This window comes from Pieris rapae, chromosome 9, assembly GCF_905147795.1.
Source record: "Pieris rapae chromosome 9, ilPieRapa1.1, whole genome shotgun sequence".
Classification (NCBI taxonomy): domain Eukaryota; kingdom Metazoa; phylum Arthropoda; class Insecta; order Lepidoptera; family Pieridae; genus Pieris; species Pieris rapae.
Window position 1 is genome coordinate 1316099 of NC_059517.1, and position 13348 is coordinate 1329446.

The window sequence follows — 13348 nt, forward strand, 5'->3', positions numbered from 1 at the left end:
ATTTCACTGTCTAATCGACTTCGTGGTGTAACTTTATTTTCATTTTGTTGATGTGTTATTTTATCAACAAAATCGTGTTCAATAATCAGCATTTTTTTAGTATTCATAGTGGTTTATTAGTAAAACAACTTATAAGACTACTTAGAACAGTGCCTAATATTATTGGAAGAAAGGAACCTCCTTTTTGAATTAATATATTTTTTCTATATTCAAAACTTTTTCCTCTGCTTACTAGCTTACGTAAGGTATTTTTTAGGTTTTTAAGTTTAGACTTCTCTGCTCCTTTCAATGGTACTTTTCCTTTCAAAACGTTATAAATACACTCACAAAGACAGTTTATTTCTTGATTATTGCAGGTTTTCAGTAATACCTTCCGATGTCTCGGTTTTAATGTGTGTAGAGCTGACAATAAATCTTTATGTGTTGTTACTCGATGATACATAGTTTAAAACTGACTCAAAATCGTTGATTACAAAGATATTTATATGCTTTCATGGTGATATATAATGTACAATAGTGAGTGTTTTCAAAAATGTTTGATTTTATCCGGTGTGTATCATCAGTATTTTGTTTTAAATCAATCATCAAATATCCGTGAGCAACTTTTGTAGCATCTGCATATGATTCTTCGATAAATTTAGTGTTCTCAGGCGAAACCTGTCTGGCTAGAAATTTAATTTGTGTTTTATCACGGGGATTTTTGAAATAAATGATGTAACTTGAATTAAGGGAAATGTCACGTTGTCCTCTTCCTTGATGAAATAAGTTTTGTGTTATATAAAAAACACTTAAATTTCTATGGTGACTTCCTTTTGTAAATATATCAACAACTCTACCGTCAGATTCTCTCATTAAATCATCTATTATTATCAAATGAGGATTTTTACCATCGAACATATGCAAATCAGGCAACCCTTGATGATAGTTCACTCCAGGTATATTATATAGTGGCTGCATTTCATCATAACACCATGTTATTTCAGAAAAAGACTCATTACATGCACTACCCCTATGTTTAATGAATTGTGCTACAAAGTTTGATTTTCCACATCCTGTTGGACCTGCTATGATTGCAGCAAAAGGATGAATAAAATGAATCATTTTTTTATACTTCTTTCTTCTTTGGGTATCCAAATAAAACTGAATATTTTTCTTTAAAAGATTTTATTTATACATTAAAGTTACTCTAAAATATAAATAAGGTAATATCTAAATAAAACAATAATATGAAAACATTATCTTACAAAATATTATAAAACACAAATAAATAATAATGAGTAATGAAATTATCTACAACTAAATTTCATAAACATATTATTAATAATTTAGTTCACATTTTTCTTTTATTTTTTTTACTTGGAATTGCTAACGAGTTTATAATGGCCCAGTGGTATCGTATCTATATTATTTGGTAGAATGTGTCGCTTGGTATCATTAAAAGATAAACATGTTTTATTAATTTCTTGGGTGAAAATTGTATGTTTTAACGATTTAAATCGATACATTTTACAAAATTGAATATTAAATTTATTAAATAAACATGACTTATAATTGTCTAACGTTAATTTTTTTGTGACACATTTGTTAACACCCTTCGCCTTAGTAATAATTTTAGAATACAAAGTCTGTATCACAGATGCAACTTTAATAATACGCAGAGCAAAAATTAATCCATCAATACTAATAGCCCATCAAAAGGTTCTTGCCACTACTACAGCTAAATATCCTATAACAAGAGGCGAAGTGAAAGTCCTGACCATACCATCTGGTGTGCAGGGTAAGACACTGGACAATATATTTTTAGGACAGGTTCCTAAGAGATGTATCATTGGTTTTGTTAATAATACCGCCTTCAATGGTAGTTATAATAAAAACCCATTCAACTTTGAAAACTTCGGTATTTGCTCCTTTAGTTTATATATAGACGGTCAACAAATACCATCAAAATCATTACAACCATCATTCCCAAACGATGTATTTGCCAGCGCATACCACACACTGTACTCAGGTACCGGTATACATTTTCTTAACGAAGGTAATGGGATATCGAGGGAGCAATACTCAGATGGATACTGTTTACTAGCCTTTGATTTAACCCCCGACTTATCAGCTAACTCTAATATTCACTGGAATCTCATTCGTCATGGTAGTGTGAGAATGGAAGTAAGATTCGAGAACGCATTGACTGAAACAATTAACTGTGTAGTTTATGCAGAGTTTTCAAACATTATAGAAATAGATAAGAACAGAAATGTATGTGTGGATTATAGTAGTTAAGAAATGACTTTTATGTACTTATGATTAAATTGAGAATAATAAACGGAATGAAATATAATAAATAAAAATATGGTTTCTCATTAATAGTTTCCCTACTTTTCTAAATAAATGCATATAAGATATCACATATATTGGGGTGACAATACAACGAGATGTTAGTTGAGGTGGATGATTGATAGGAATTGGAATTGTATTTAGTGCAATATATAAGAGTAGAAGGTCAAACGCGTTGGAGTAAAAATGAATACATTAAACCTGCAAATGAGTCTCCATAAAATACATCCCAGCATCCAGTATAGCGTGTACCCCTCGAATCGCCTACCAATGCACGTACACTTACCCACATTTATTATATGCAATCTCGACCCTGACTCACAACCAGGATCTCATTGGGTAGCTATTCATATCAACCACGAAAAAGTTGGAGAATATTTTGATTCATTTGGACGTAAGCCTATTAGAGTAATAGCGGATTTTTTAAGAAGAAATTGTCGGGTATGGAGCTATAATACAGCTAGCGTTCAGGACATCTATTCTGCCTTTTGTGGGGAGTATTGTGTAGTATATTTGTACTACAAGTTCTGGGGTTTCAGCTTGGAAGATTACCTCAGAAATTTTTCGTATGACTCGCCAAGAAATGACATGACACTAGTAAAGTTGTATTGTAACATAATGCAAATAAACACATAAAACACGGAAATCATATTTTTAATGTTCAGTAAATCCTTTTCCCATCTGTCCTGGTGCATTTGCAGGTAAATGCGCATGGTAATTTGCTAATTATGGATACGAAACTGACTCGGTGATTAGTAAATGAGGATTTGGACGAGACGTTACATTCTTATTATGAGGTGATTAGTAAATCGATTAATTTGCAACGTATAGCAAAACCTAACTTCGAAACAGAGAGAAATATCGCTTCGGGAGTGAGTGCTATCGACTCAGCACGGTCTGTTTAGTGGGGAAAGAGACCAAACTTTTTTTTTTTTTTTTTTTTTTTTTTTTTTTTTTTTTAGGCGGGGACTGCCGCTGAGCCAGAAACACACGGGGGGTTAGGTTGACTGAGGCAGCGAGTGAGGCAGTCCCCGGCACGGGGGGTTAGGTTGACTGAGGCAGCGAGTGAGGCAGAACCCGGCACGGGGGGTTAGGTTGACTGAGGCAGCGAGTGAGGCAGAACCCGTGAATCCCTACTACTTATACATTGTTTTATGAGTTAAGTGTAATGATTTTATAAACGTATTTTTCTTTTCTTAGTACAGTACATTACAAAATTGTATAATAACTTGAAGACATAAACCTTTTACCTTTTTGGACGTAAAACATTTGTTAAAATAAAATCATCACTTGCTCTGTATGATTTATAACATATAAAAAATTGTATTGTAAATATTTAAAATTAAGAACTTTTGTCCAATAAACTTCAAAGATAAATCAACGAAAAAGTTATCAAATATCCTCTTGTTCCTAGTGTTTATATCCCTGTCAACTATTATTCTTTTGTTGTTATATATTATATATTCGTAGTTTTATGCAAATACCTCGCTGCAGTACCTGATAGATTTCGTCCATTTTGAGGGTTTAAACATGCCAGGTTCCTCACGATTTCACTTCACTATACAAGTATACATCGTAAGTAATATACTCGCGTGTATACAGTTTAAAAATCGAACGCTTAACCACTCATATGTAGTCTGTGAAAGTACAATTATAAAGAGAATAAAATCTCGCTTTGATACCAAGGACGTCTTTAAAATAATGCCGCACAGAATCGATCTTCATAAGAAGCTTACCAATTTTATAAGAGAGGATTAGAACGTAGCTATGCTTGGAGCTTATTACCTTGTCTACGTTGAACTATTTATAATATTAGTTTCTAGTTGATTAGGGGTAGTTTTGGTGTTCTTTTGAGAGGATTTAATTTGGTTTTAGAATACTGATGATTTTAATTATGGGTATTGAAAGATTTTTATGATATAAAATAAATTTATTTTTCAAAATAAACGAAATTTTAGAAGATTTTATCTTCGAATACCATTTTTTTTCATATGCAAGATTGAAAAACCCTTCAAGAGCATACTAATTCTTAAAAGGCCAGCAGCGCACTTGCAAGCCTTCTGGCAATGTGAGTGTCCCTGGGCGGCGGTGTCACTTAACATTAGGTAAGCCTCCTGCTCTTCTGCCTCCTGTAACATTAAAAAAAATGTTTTAAATACTTAACTAAGAAATCGAAACACATATCAATCTTTACGCTGCGTTTAGGAAAAAACGTAAATTTATTGCACAGAATTGCATCGTAAGTAACATTATGGTAATAGGTAATTATCCGGAATCCCATAATCGGTCAGGATAGGAAATCGGCCACCGGGGCCATATTAGTGGTCTGCGCGATTAGAGCTATAAAACTCGATGCGATCTTGATAAGGGATTGTGCGAAAACCGCTAACGGATGTATCTCGGTTTCGCCAAATTAATGCGTATTTGCTTAGCTGCTAATTCTAATATACACTGGTAAAATATTGTTACTTAACACATAATGTGCTCTTTTCTCGGATCCGAGTGGAGCGGGGTCATAGTAGCGGTGCCGTTAATTTTTTTTTATTGCCATCCCTAGCTCTCGTATCCGAGTATTCGGCACCCAATGTGCTGCCGAGCAGTCGGATCTGAAAAATGTTTTTAATAAAAAATACATTCACACATATTCTCAAACGTTCTTAATAAAAATTCGCCACACAAAGTTTTGGTTTCCGGCTATTACTCGTACATTGTACCTATAATTGTTTAAGCATTCATTGTGTTTAATTGAATTTTTTTATTATGCGTTAGCACTTTGAATAAAGCACTAACCGCCGCCCATGGTCCGCTGGACCGGCGTGTTACAAAATGGTACGTGTGTTATTAAATGGTACGCACTTTTCTAGAATGCCCCAAGTCGTATTGGTTTAGAAATACTTATGTAGCACCTGCTTGGTAAGATGATGCGAGGCAGAATGTTTCCTAAATATGGAAACCGTCATCTGATGGAATTTCCGTTCCGCAAAAAGGGGTATGCATTTATACATACCTATGTATAAATGCATACCCCTTTTTCTGCATTCTGCATGTGGAATAGGTATTCCACATGCAGAATTCACAAATTGTAAATTTTTCCCAACTGTAATGTTGCTCTCAAAAACTTTTGCCTAGTTGGCATCCCATCGAGGAATCAGTTAGGAAAATTTTCCGACATTCAAATGCAGTTTTATTAATGCATATTCAAATAGTTTGCTGTTTCCATAAGTTATACTGTACAACACATCCGAAGACTGTACACCTGGGTATCCCCTGGCGACAGATGTCGAAATCAAATAGACTATATATTAATAGGGGCCCGATGGAGAAGCTCAGTGACGAACGCTACTACTTACCCGGGTGCTGACTGTGGATCCGATCATCAGCTCCTTGTGGCAACTGTGCAAGTGCGTTTTAAGAGAATATATAAACCTAAGCAGGGTCCAAATATGCAACGTCTAAACGCCGATGGATTCAGACAAGGTATTGCTCAGAAAATGATTGTGTTTCATAATGAAGAGAGAGATAGTAACAGCAAATGGGAGAGTCTCAAAAGGGTGATCGAAGAAACAGTTAGAGAAAACATGCTAGTGAAACCCGTAATGAAAGATTTCATAACACCAAAGACGGCCAAAGTCATCCTAGAGAGACGGGAACTAAAGGAAAATGGTATTCGCTCACTAGAAGATCAGCAACGGTATGCAGATTTAAGCCGTCTGGTTCAACTTTACTGTCGGAAAGACTATGAACATCACATCAACGAAATCTGTCTCGAAATCGAACAGCACTCTTTGAAAAACGAATCCAGATATCTTTTTCAAAAAGTAAAAGAACTGACTGGTACTCGTAAGCCAAGAACGTGTGCTATCGAAGGTACAGATGGGCGTCTAATTACAGATGTGGCTCAAGTGTTGGACCGCTGGAAGAACTACTGCGCGGAACTATATGACGCTGAAGGGATTAGCAAGAGCAGCTCATGGGCAACAGAAGAGCCTGATATTCTACCATCTGAAATTGAGCATGCCATCAAAGCTCTCAAGTGCAACAAATCGCCAGGTAAAGATGGTGTGACAGCCGAAATATTAAAAAACCTAGGTCACCGAGGTACAAAGGCTATAATCGAGATCTGCAACACCATCTGGCGGTCTGGAAGGTGGCCAAATGACTGGACAGAATCGGTGTTTATACCTCTGCACAAGAAAGGCTCTTCTAAAGTCTGTGGGAATTACAGAACTATAGCATTGATATCTAATGCGAGTAAGATCCTTCTCCATGTAATTAACCGACGTCTTAATTACTACCTTAGCCGACAAATACCTGAGGAGCAGGCAGGCTTCGTTAGAGGCAAAGGAACGCGGGAACAAATCCTTAACATTCGCCAAATCATTGAAAAGAGTAGGGAATTCAACACTCCCGTGATCTTATGCTTTGTTGACTATACAAAAGCCTTTGACTATGTGCAATGGGATAAACTATGGAGGGTTCTACTTGAGATGGGAGTTCCTGAACACCTCGTAGCTTTAATACAGAATTTGTACATAGAAAACCGTTCCTTCATCAGGATGGGCACTGAATACTCCAATATGTTCCAAACAAAAAAAGGTGTGAGACAGGGCTGCATTCTGTCACCCGCACTATTTAACATATATGGAGAGTACATTATTCGGAAGACAATGGAAAATTGGGAGAAGGGTTTTGCAGTAGGCGGAAAGAGAATAGCAAACCTACGATATGCTGATGACACGGTTCTTCTGGCAACATCCATGGAAGATATGGAAGAACTGTTCCAAAGACTCGAGTTAGAAAGCACAAACATAGGCCTCGCAGTGAACAGAACAAAAACTAAACTGATGTTAGTGGATCGAGCCAGTAAGCTTCCACGTGTCACTTGTAACATTCCTGGAATTAATATCGTAGACCGCTTTATATGTCTTGGATCCCAGATCTCCAACGACGGCAGCTCTGTCCCCGAAATAAAAAGGCGAATCGGCATGGCTAAGGATGCCATGACACGTTTAGGCAACATCTGGAAGAAAAGAGGAATTGGCATCAAAACTAAAATAAGACTGATACGGGCTCTGGTTTTCCCTATCTTCCTGTATGGAGTAGAAACGTGGACCATCCTGGCTCGAGAACGACAAAGAATCGATGCCTTTGAGATGTGGTGCTGGCGGCGAATGCTCAGAATACCGTGGACTGCGAAGCGCACCAACACATCAATCCTGACCCAACTTCGCATACGAACTCGCTTGTCTACCGTATGCCTACAGCGAATCGTATCGTATTTCGGCCACACAATGCGCAAAGGCGATGAGAACTTGGAGAAGCTGATCGTGGTTGGTAACACAGAAGGCAAAAGATCACGTGGCCGTTCACCAACCAGATGGACCGATCAAGTGAAAGACTCATCGTCTTCAAAGCTATACAATGTTATAAGAGAAGCGCTGGACAGAAACCGGTGGAAGCAGATAGTCCGCGCTAAATGTTTCGTTGCTGACCACGACGCTCAGAAATGAGCTGCCGACTAAAGAGAGATACTGTACATGCTAAACCACTCTCAGGGGTAGTCAAAATATAATTATTTTCCTAGGCATTTCATTACTGGTATATATTTTAATGCATGAAGATGATCAGGGCAATATTGGCCTACTGAGAGTCGGCTAGAGAATTAAGAGTCCCATTCACTTTGCAACAATGGAAATTCTGTCTATGTCTATGTGCGATTAAAAAGTCGCTAGTATAGTAACAAAACCATCTTGAGGAAACCGACATGCCTTAAACTTAAAACGTCGACAGCCGCAGAAGGCCGATCACCATGATTAGAAACAACAATTCCTGCCAGCATTAGAGATACTGTGCCAAAGGAAAACTTTTTAAAAATGTTTTATTTTCCTATAATTTTTAATTATTACTTTATAGGTTAAGAATATTCTAAATACTGTATATTTCTGAGTTGAACTTTGACAGACTTAAGAATAAAACTTAATTTGACAATTACACAATATAGGCAAAAAAAAATATAAAATCTGTTAATCGGCATGGCGTGGCGAAAAAGATCTTTACCCTATTGGCATTTACTTAAAACCCATAGGGATACATATTTTGTAATTATATTATAATTAAAAATTATATAAATGTCTGTTGAGTGAATTGACTAAATATGATTTCCCAGTCTTGTTGTAAATTGTATTTTTTTACATGTCATATAAATGTAAATTGCGCATTGGAGTAATCTGTAATGGTAGTTTATTTTGTTAAAAATAAAATATTTATTATTTATGTTAATTTACAGCCAGTTCACACATTATCAGGTGTTTGTACTAAACAATAACGACACTGGCGAAATCTTTGCTAAAGTTGAACTGTTTTCCTCGCTAATTCTATTTCATTATTAACTTGCATAGTGAAGTGTTTTATCGATAGATATATAAATATATTTATTTGTTAATAAATGACAATGATTTCTGAATACTCATTTGTTCACTTATTAATTTTTATCCTTCTTAACAGTTTAATATAGCGTTATAAACAATTGTACCTATTATAGGAAAATATCGTCCAACTAATAAAATGTATGAAGTAAACTAATAAGTAATAAAGGATAATAATATATAAAAGACTAAATAACATTCAATAGTTCTGTCCCATTGGCAGAGTACGTTTAATGCTGGCAGAATTTACTCGTTACTCGTTGTATTGCGATACTTATTCGTTGAACAAGGAAAGAACCAACTCTGGGGTGTCTGGGTTAATCAGCCAGGGCACTTGAACCAAGACTGCACAGCTAACGAAATCAAACTTGGAGATATACTCTCGTAAAGATATTTAGATATTTGCATTGCATCATGACCACACCCCACATACACACCATCACACAATACAACCAAATTAGGCTAAGATAAATAAATTGAATCACACTTTGTTAAATGTATTGAATACTTTTTCTTTGTTTTTTGTAAATCTTTGAACCTTTTTGTGGTGAAATGTATGATGTATTCCATCTTTAGTTATATTTTCAGTGTATTTGTTTGTAATTATTTATGTCAGCTGTAGGTTTCCCAAATAAATAAATAAATATTTCATTAAAAATATCTGTTACTCGATATGAAAAAATAACCAAAAGAATCAATCTATCAAGGTGTACACGTATCGATAAAACAAAGCACATCACTAGTAACTTTGTGGTGGAGTCGGCATTCGACAAAGATCTCAAGCTGAAAACTTTTAATACTTTAACTCGACACTCACTCAATTTCGCTTAACGCCGCTCGTTGACACGGCTCGACGCGATATCGCTTTATAACTTAACAACTGTACATTACTTGGATACACTTTGCTGTGTCTGTTCCAAATTTGAATGCAATCAAAAACAAAACTACTATACGTCGGTACAGTTTAGAATCCGATTCTAAATTCAAAATTTCTTTCATGTACTTTTTGAAGTGAACTTCTATATCGGCATAGTCACATTTTTCTGTTATGCGCCATTTTTTTTGTTACTACCACGGTTGATTCGAAGAGATTCCAAGCCATTAATAACAAAAATATATAATAACGATAACAATGATAGTAATAATTATATTTCAATTAATGTATTTGTAAATCTAATTTTTTAAAAATTAGTTAATTAATTTACAAAAAATATAAACAATAATTCAGAAATTATTTTTATTTTTTTTATTTAATTTAGAAATTAAATAAGCGATATTTAACTTTATTTAACCAATTCTGTAAAGTTGCATATAGTACATAATTTTCGGACAAACAACGTCATAGCAGTTTCACTTGTTACGTGTGTATAGTACACGCACACACTTTTTTAATACAAATCATCGTCAACAAGGCCGTACAGGGCCTTAGCAAACTCATGTTTCTTTCATCGCAATCTATTTCTTAAATTTTGCGTCCGATTTCCAACCCCTATTGTTTTGAGAACGAAATCTTCTTCACAACAACGGTTCACCTAGACTTAAACATAGGTAAGTATTATTTTAAATTCTAAAATTGAAATAAAATTTCCTTCGTGTTTAGCTGGCATTGAAGTAAAATCCTTGTGAATACAACGCACAACCATCACTGCTCGGAAGTACTAAAAGTAAAATAATGCAGGTCTATATGTATCAGCATAGATCAACATAGCCAGAGAATTTTCTACAATGTATTTATTTTTATGACCCATGGTTATAAAAATAAATGTGATAATGTTTTGTAAATCTACAAAAAGTAAAAAACGAGCCTAACTTATCAAAAATGAGAAAATAAACAAACAGAGAGGTTTGAGGTGGAAGAAACTGCAAGTGGAGTATGTCATTTCACGTATCTTAAATCTAACTCTCATCTCAAAGCAAAATATCGCTCACTCACTGATATCTCTAAACACTCGTATATCTATGTGTAGTAGCATAAAATAGCACTTTAACGGCTGAATAAAATTCACAAAGGGACGACTTATTGAACTTTTATTTCCAATTAAACGCTTCGCCGTAATCAACAAGTGCCGCTATCAAAACACCAACTAACCTAATAAGAGCGGTGGAAAGTACTCGCAATAAAACAAAACGTAAAACGCGTAAGAAAGTCCTCTGGGGTGGGTTGGGAGGCTGACAATAGGTGTACTGATAACTTTCCTTCCTAGAGTCAATACCGACCCAAGGGAGTTTTACCCTCGAGGCTCCGCCGCTTGGGAAAACTAGACCCTACAATATAGAAAAGGACAGGCTTACAGGCGACTGACGGGCGGAAACGGTGCATCGCTGTACTTATGTATTAATAATATATAAAGGAAAAATGCCGAGGACGTGCGCGGAGTGATATGTTGCGACTGTTAGCTAGAGAGGGATGGATGACATCAATTTGTCGTGTCGTGATGGGGTTTTATTTTGTTTCTGCGTTTACTATATTTTTCGTTGGTTTCAGTTTAAATCGAATAGTTTTTTGGTTAAGCTGTTCAAAAATTCCTTTTTCAGCCTTTTTCAGCTTAGGAGTTGAGTCCATTGGGGATGTATTCTAAGATCCTCTGACATGTGAATGTTTTGTGTATCTGCATTTAGTTTTATTGCAACTATGTAGTTCGTTTGGATAAACTAATGGAAACCTGACTCGGTGTACCGAAATGCGATTAAGGGTGCGTGCACACCGAGCGCTAATTTAGTAATGCGTCGGTCACGTGACCTGCGACCGACACGCGACAGATTGACAGGATGCATCAGGACAATTTGTTCACTTAGCTTATTTGATAGTTTTGTACGACGTATTAAAATTTTACGACAGACGATGTAGTAGATTTTTAACATAATTTGTTTTATGATTTTATTAATTTATCGAATAATTTTCCACATTTCCATTATATGTGGATAGCTATCCACTGAAGTCATTTCGAACTAACTTCTTAGACCTTCAAGGGCGTACCAATTCTAGAAAGGCCGGCAAAGCACTAACGAGCCCTCTGAGTTTGAGTATCCATGGCGGTATCAAAAAAATATTAGGTGAGCCCTCAGTTTGCCCCTATTTATATAATACACATGTAATACTACAATGTTACACTATTTACTTAACTTTTGGCTTGTATATAGTAGACTTAACTTATGTGTATATATTTAACTCAGCTTTATATTTTTTAGAATTAATAATATAATAAAAATATAGAACAAATCAAATTATCTAAATTATTTTTTCCTTAATATATTACTTTTTTATACACAAATTTCTATGTTTGAAGCAAACAATCATTATTATTATAAATATTTCGATACATATCAGATATCACAAAATATTTTTCAAAGCTCGAATTTCAAATTATGTCACTCAACGAAGAGGCTTGAACGGGCGTCGGGCACGTGCGACGCACGCGTCGACAAACTGCCGCCACTAAACATTTCGATTATTGTACCGTAATTGAGTTACACAATTTGTATCTATTCGTTAATCTTCTAAACCGATTTCAAGGCACGATTCGAAAAGTCTACATTTAATTGTGATAGCTAATGAAGCTTTTTAATTATTTATCAAGTAAAAATTAAAATATTAAACAAAAAGGTTTGTTGGTATATTTTTGATGGATAGATGCATCCAGTTTCTAAACGTAGTGACCTGTGTTTGGATTGCGTATGGGACCAATATGACTTCTGGTCCCAACATCAGAGCCCATCAGCGCTCCTGACACTTCTAGTAGCGACAGCAATACTATTGTTTTTGGATGCAAGTTTGCTGTATATATCTTAATATCCGTAACGCCGATAATTGGATCAGAACCAAAACTCATTATTGTTATCGCTAGAACACTCCATAGATATTGTTTGTTGCCTTTATAATAATACCAATACTGATGCTATGCAGCCATCTTAGGGCCAGCTGATGAGCCAGAAATATAAATAAACATATTTCAATAACAATTTTCCTTGATTGTTCATTGGCACCCAATATCCTATCTTCTTTATTCCAGAGGTTTTTGGAAATTGAGAAGTGGAGGTATTTTAAAATATTTTAATCCTCCATTTAAAACAATGAACTTTATTAGTCAGTAAATTATAACAAACATGAACATACGGCGAACACTACTCAATCGAAAAAATCATAATTAGTTTAGAAACGACAATAAAGTCTATTTTAATGTTAATTCCGAAGTAATACAATCCCCATTCTTCACTGACACAATTAGGAGCAGCGATAAACCCATGCATTATCTAGTCAAGAATAACAATAGAAATTATTACCCTTCGAGGACAAAAATTGTTAGTATAATATTACAAGTGGGGTGCCAACGGTAGCATGTGTGAAATCACAATGCTTTAAACTATTTGAGATGTTTTTGTTCATGTTAAAAATGATGGATGGACGCATCCAGTGTGTAATACTATGACCAGTTAAACGCAGATTTTAGTTTAACTTGTATTATATGTGCGCAGATTGTTTATGAAATTAATAAGACTTCTAGTCCCGACAGAGCTCTAGTACTTCTAATAGCGACAGCAAAACTGTTGTTATTGTTTGCAAGTTCAATGTTGTTCTCCGTAGCTCTGATATT